Raw genomic sequence first — 7,568 nt, forward strand, 5'->3', positions numbered from 1 at the left:
TGTTAAAGGGTTCAAATATAACATAAGTATATATGTATATGATAATATTGATTAGGATGGGGGAGTTCCATTTCATAATTTTTATATTGCACAGAACCTCTGTTGAGGTTGACTATTCTTTATGATGATTATGGTTATTCTGTTTTCCTCATGAATTATTGTCCTCATGGTCAATGCCTTCATGTTTAAGGAATGGGTGAGACATACAAAAATAGTTGGTTGAAGCTTGTAAAGGTTGTTATCTCACTATGAGATATAACATCCATGTTCAATACCTAAGTTAAATGACCTCAAAGGAAAGGGACTTGTGTAGACCTTATAGATGAAGGATTTGTAGCTCTGCTAGAGAAAGAGATTGCAATAATATTAGAGTTTATCTTCAATTATCAAGAGTCCCTTTTGTTACATAATCCTCTTCAATCAATGCTTGTTTTGTTTGTATAGGGTATTCTTATAGTATAGTGGACCAAGTAATTGAATATTGTGGCTCAGATAATGATGACATGGTTGAATATGTCGATGATATTGTTGCATATGAAAGTCAACTTTATGAGATGCTTGTTTTTTCTAGCCTTAGTATAAAGGATGAATTTAAATTATTGCTTTGGTCTCGGTATAAAGACTGAATTAAATCAATGATGTTGATTTTGGCATAGTAGCAACTTGAAAAGGAAACTGAAATCTTCTAAAAGCATGGTTATAAAGGAGCTGATATGTGCATTTGCATGTAGAAATTATGGTTTTGAAAACAAAAATTATATTGAGATATTTTTTTTCCTGAATTTGAGACATTTGAATAATACATAAATTGATACATGTGTGCAGTTGCAGGGGAAATGTGCTTGGTACAATGGGGCAAGGAAACTAGTATATTTCTTTATATATATTAATGCACTAACAATTGGGTGTATGTGGCAACACATAGCAAGAATCAATGGTAGCGAAATGAAACATGTATAGTGGTGTGGTGCAACAAGATGTGGACCAAGTCCATCAAAAGTGAGAAAGAGGGACATCACTCCAAAGGAAAATAACCTTCAATAATTTGGAAGTTGAGCTCAAGGACTTGGAAGATGAGCTAAATATCTACAGGGAAGAAATTACAAATTTCATTAGGAAACTGCAAAATCTGACTGAGTAGAATGTTGAACTATAAAAAAAATTGTGATAAATGACATATAAAACTGAATCCTAAAAAAAGAAAGATGATATTGGTAGGAAGAGGCATCGTGAGGCTGAAAAGGAGAAGAGCAGAATTTTTTTTGGTGTTGTGGAGAAAAACATTGAAAAAGGATTGTCCATGCAGGTAGAAGCAGAAAGAAAATAAGCCCTATGATGCAAGATGTCAAGAAGGAGGGGATGATGAGGCTCATCAATAGGTAAACTATATGGGTCACAATGCCACTCTCCAGCTTATTAAAATTGACTTTTCTCACATTTATTTATATATTTTGCTCAGTGAGAAGGTTGAAGATGACTTACTATGTCATGTGGCCTAATATGTATTAAATTCAGGAATTGGAGAAGTTTTGGGTTGACTTAAGTGCAGGAACTCGAAGTGGGCAAGCAAGAGAGATTTTAGGAGATTGGTCTCCCTCCTTAACTCCTCAAATCATTCAAATATTCCTCCACAATTTATCATCAATTCAGAGTTACTATCATCCAAGCAAGTCGAGTCCATTGGCAGTCAAGCTAGTGAAAGTTAAGGAGTCATTCTTGAGTTAGGGAGACAAGTCTCCCTATTTTGGAGGGAGTTCTTGGGAGCTCCAGTTTTGTATAAATAAGAGAGCGAAGGGACTCGTATGATTCTTTTTTTTTTGTATACAAGAGGCCATGTTGGAGCTAAAACATTGTGATTGTTATTGTTATGTTGTAATTGAAATTTTAAAGATAATGAGAAATTTTGTTTTGATCCAACACTCAGTTGACTCAAAGGGATAAATCTCTTGGGTTAGGTCCCAATCCTAGCAAAAAGTTCCTCTTTTTGTATTTGTATGCTTAGATTATAATGATAGTTAGTTGTCGAAGTTTATTTATGTTTTGTTTAGCTTAACAAGTATTTGAGTAATTCCTTAACCTAGTTTCCATTAGTTTGAAGAGGTAGATCAGTGGTGCAATAGTGAAGAAAAGTACTTCAGAGAACCTTGTGACAGTGGCCTCTGTCTCATCTCCCTCATGGGATTATGATTAGAGGGCCCCACTCTCACACCTCATAAACATAGTTTTTCTTTTGGTTATTGCACAACTTAGGTTTCATTATTATCTAGATCATTGTTTATGATTTCTTGGAAGCACCTATAGTCGTTATCTTATTTCCTTAAGTTTTTTGTAGCTTAAAAGGCATTCCAATTCATAGATATAGTTCTTAACAATGGATAGATCAAATTTCTAAAATTCAACTCATCTTTTCGATGTTGACATGTAGTGATGCATAAATGAAAAGAAAAACATGTTTTGTTGCAGGGATTGTTGATCTGTAGGGAGGAACTCATCCAACCAGCTTCACCTAGGTCCTCTCCACCTTCTACCAAGGCATACCTGCCCATAGTCCGAACCTCTGCTTTGCAGCCACCATGAGCAAGCCAGCTTAGGAAAATCCAACCTCCTTGGAGTGTTGAGCTTAGTCGTAGGTAATGTGCACCTTCCCCACACCTTATATCACAATTATACATCTCTCCAGCACCTCATCTCACTTTTCTTGCCCCCCTAAGCCTTTTAGCTAACTTCCTGTAGAAAACCAAGACATCATGTAACAGCCTATTTGACCCTATTTTGACCAAATATGACAGTATAAGAGAAGGTTAGGCCCTCATCTTGGATTCCATGCCTATCAGTACCACCTAATATCATCTATCCCATGTCTTCTCCCTCTGCAAGATCAGACAAAATAGCATAGAATTTACATTTCTAAATTTAGAAATTAAAAGATTCTTTTTTTGCAAATGTAAACCGAGATATTTAGTGCATGTATGTATGAGTCCTAAAATGATAGAACAACTTTCTATTTCAAGAAGTCATAATAGCTAGAGGATAAATTGCAAGGTTAGCATAGTTCTTTTCTGCAAGTAATTTGTGTTGTTTCCTAACTAGATGATTTATGGTATTTCATAGAATTTACCATTTAGTAACTTTCATTTCCTAAATAGGCAAGCATTTACTTTCCTTCATTATAAATAGCTTTACATTCACTGTTAGTAGTCAGAATCCTTCTAGTCAATAGAAGACTAGTCTAGAACCCTAGTGGTCTAGCGCCCCAGTTGAGAAGTGACATGAGTAGAATGTTTCATATGTTGTGTATATAGCACTGTCACCTCCAAGTTTATACAAAACCCCGAGTTGATAAAGTAAAGCTGGTAGCCCTATGAGTTGCAGCATCCTTGCTGCAATACTAAGGCTCATCATTTTTTGGCGTTGTTGTCGCAGAGGTGTCGCGGTAGATGTCATTTCTACTTTAATTTCTAAATTTCATTAAGTAGGCTGATTTTATTCTACTTTCCTTTTTGTTTTGCAATTAATTATGAAAAACTTTCTTTCATGCCTCGTAGGAGTAGAGACAATTTAGGGAAATTTTTGCCAAATACCCCCACACCATCAGACACTCAACCTTCCCTCTTCTTCGGTGGTTGTCAGCTTCCTTTTCTGACTGTAAGGGAGTTAGAGGACCCATTAAGTGAGGAACCATAGATATTTGAAGAGTGTATTGGGAAGAATAAGAAGAAGAAACCATTTTGCACACTTACACCATTCTTGAAAATAGAAATAGGACTGAAAAAATAAATGAAGGTGTTTTTCCCATTAGATAGACTAATGGAGATACGAGGATGAAAAACATAAAACCCTATGCCCTTACTCACTTCCATGGCTTAACCTCATAATACCCTTATACCTTTTTGTTTGAATTTTTTGTCATCTGCATAACTTATGACTATACCTTTGATGACCAGAAGTTGAAGTTATTCCCATCCACCCTTAAAGGTGCAACCTTGCACTAGTTCATGGGTTTAGCTAGGGACAACATCACTACCTAGGCTGAAATGTAGCAATCCTTCAATTACAAGTATATGGACTGTTGTAGGTCCAAGGACACCAAAGAGGAAATATTTAGAATGACCTTGGGACATGATGAATCCTTGGAGGATTATGAGGAAAGGTTCCAAGTCAGCTATAAAAGGGCCAGATGCACCCTTGATCCTGAATCACTCAAGTTAGTCCTTCTTAGAGGGACTGGGGAAGATATCCTAGAAACCATAAACATGTTGTGTGGAGGGGACATCTATTAGCTATCTTATGAAGATATTAAGACAGTTTTCAAAAATTATTCTATGGTTTCCAGAAATAAGGGTAGGACCAATTAAGATTTGGTCGGTTCCTCTTCCTCCAACACATCTATCAAAAGTGAAATTGGAAACATATTGGAAGACTTCAAAAGTGAAATGTTGCATACCCTTTCTATACAAATGGACACCATTAAAATCAAGAGGAAGCGGAAGGAAGAAGAGAGAGACTTAGTTGTCTTTTGCCCTAGATGCACTAGAGGGCACCCTATAAATGAATGTCCATTGAATGTTATAGAGGTCTGCTTGAACTTTGAGGAAAATTACTCCACAGATAAGTGCCCTTCTTGTTACACTAAAAAATGTCACCATGGCTACTGACAACTAGTATGGCTCTATCAACAGTCATGCTATCCTCTTAGGCAAGTCTTATGCCTCTGCTCTCCATGTCAAACTCCAAAAAGAGAGAAAGTCTTTATAAATGTATTTATCTCTGGGTACACAGGTTCTCTCAACCTTACCTGCGGGTACGCACCCAATGTTCACAAAAGTTGCGTCCTTGGACGCTCTGTATGTAAAGGGGCAGGTGCGTCCCCCTGTAAAGGTCAAAATGCGCAAGTTTCATCTTTAAAAAGTTACTTGTGGTCATTTCTAAATCATTCTAGAAGGTTGTTCGACGTGTATTGAGCGCCTCCAGATGGTTCATGTACCCCTACCAAAGAGGAACTTATCCCATCAATAAGGGAGCTATCCCATCCAAAGAGGGGATTATCCCATTGATGGTGGACCTAATTAACTTCCTCTTGAGCACTATAAATACAGGTATTGGGCCAGAAGGAGGGGAGGTTGGAAGCTAAAAATTTCTAAGGGTAGATGTTGCTGGAATTAGGACTCCCATTTAGAAGCTTGTGAGGAGAGATTGCCATCTTTGCTTGTTCTATTTGGAAGTGGGTGAGCTTTGTCAAAGTAAAGGAGAACTCTTGATGGACCCTGGGAGGGACTTGCACAACACCAAGGCTCAGGTTGTAATTGTTCCTTTTGTTTCCTATTAATGCAAATGAGTCCATTCTTCTCAATAACTTGTTATTTATGAGTTGTTTCATGTACTCCTTGGTCTATGTGTTAAATATGTTTTATTCTATGAGATTATCAAGTGCTATTTAATCGTTTGATTGTTAGTGAATGCAGGTTTCGAAGTGAAGGAGGAGCTCATCCGGATCAGCGAGGCTGGACTGCTACAACAGCGTTGGACTACAGGTAGGATCTAAACACTTGATTTCTTATATAGTAAATGCATGTTTAGAGAAGGATAGCTCTTGTTTGTCTTGTTTGTCACTAGAGAGTCTTAGGCTCCTAGGGAGGTTGGTTGTGTCCGCACTATCGACTCTTTCCGCCTGACACTTCTATGCCTGGATTGAAATTTGTATATCAATGGGGCTGAACAACTCTGTTATATCAACCAAAGGGGCCTCAAGGACCTTGACCATACCAGTAGGGCATCCAAGGGGTGCCCTATTCATATTAAAATCCAAATCAGAATGCATCCCTTCCCCCTTGGTGTTCTCCTTCTCATCCTTCATGGTCCACACATTCTCCTTGGTCTTATGCACCTCAATACCCTTCCCAACCTACCAATCAGTCATTTCAGCCATATGCTCCTCCACATCTTTAGAGGAATACCCCATCACAGGGGTGGAGGCCCCCATTCAACCAATCTCCAGCCTTACTACCTCCACCTCCATCTCAACCACAGCTCCTTCATCCTACTCCACCTAAGAAACCTCATATGCCTGCTCAAACAAATCCAAACCCGAACAACAAACATGCACAACAGCGCTATAGTGGAGAGACATCCTACCCTACCAATGTTGTGGAGATTTAAGAAAACAACCTCAAGTCTAGAAGAGTGCTTCCAGATAACAAAATTCCATCTCCACCTGAGGAGCTTGAAGAGGAAAAGGAAAGTGTTCCTAAAGCCAATCAACCTCCTTTTCCTGAAAGATTGATCCATTCTAGTCAACACACCCAAGAAGAGACTGAACATATGGGAGAATTGAAAAACGTGCGTGTTAAAATCCCACTCCTCCAAGCCATCAAGGATGTTCCCATCTACAACAAGCTAATAAAGGAGAAATTCTTCAAACATCCTCGGAGGAGAAAGAAAGACATCCCTACCATTAATTTCATCAGACAGTTGTCTGACTTAATATTGGGGAGAGTGATTTTACCAAAGTATCTAGACCCTGGAAGTTCTGTGGTGTATGTGCACATTGATGACATCATTTTCCCCCACACCTTGATTGATCTCGGGGTTTCCATAAATGTGATTAATAAGGAGACCATGCTCAAACTGAATCTTAAAGGATCATTGAGGAAGACCACAACAGTATTGCATCTTGTAGACAAATCCACAGTATCTCCTGAGGGAGTTGTTGAGGATGTGATGGTCTCTATTGATTCCTGGGAGTACCCTGCTGACTTCTTAGTTCTCCAGCACAAGACCAAATTCAATGGTTATCCTCTCATACTTGGCTAGACACTTTTGATGCTTACATAAGTTGCAGGGCTGGGAACATTGTTATAGACATTTTTGTGCCTTACAGCATTGAACATGAAATGTCCATAATCCAAGGGATCCAAAGTCCCTAAAAGAGTTGTTCCTACCCCTAAAGGAACAAGGTCAACAAAAGACAGCTTCTCCCAGAAGTTCTCCACCAAAAACAACTCAGAAATGGTCAAATCAGGATCAATTCAGTAGCTCCACTAGCTGCCTGCGTTGAAATGCAAAGTCTACACTGGCTAGGTGCACTGCAACGTAGGTAGAAGCACTACCAGGGTGCGCTGAGCAGGAAATGACAAATGGCAAGTTCATTCAACGAGGTGGAAAGACCCTGGAAGCTTCCAGAATCTTCCTCAATGACACTTGCCTCAATGAATTCGACCAAATGATGAGTAAGAGGTTCTCAACCTCCAAGTGGAAGCAAGAACTCACAGAGAGAAGCCACAAGTCAAAGCATGAGCTGACTCATCCTCTCTGCTCACATCTATATATGGATCTCTCACCCAGAGGTTCTGGAGGCTGGAATTTTGTACTTTGCAGAGAATTGTTGTTGGTTTGAGATTGAGTTTAGTACATTGGGTGATTTATGCTTTGTTGGAGGAGAGGAAGGGATTCTTTTGCTGGGAGGTAGATGCTGGATCGGGACTCACTTGGTTGTATCTCCTCTTGAACCTTGTTATCATATCAATAAAGCTATTTGAGTTTCTCCTATATGCTTGTATTTCAGTGATGTT

The sequence above is a fragment of the Pinus tabuliformis genome, chromosome 6, assembly GCF_031772625.1.
Source record: "Pinus tabuliformis cultivar Carrire ecotype Pingquan chromosome 6, CPIR1, whole genome shotgun sequence".
In the NCBI taxonomy this organism is placed as follows: domain Eukaryota; kingdom Viridiplantae; phylum Streptophyta; class Pinopsida; order Pinales; family Pinaceae; genus Pinus; species Pinus tabuliformis.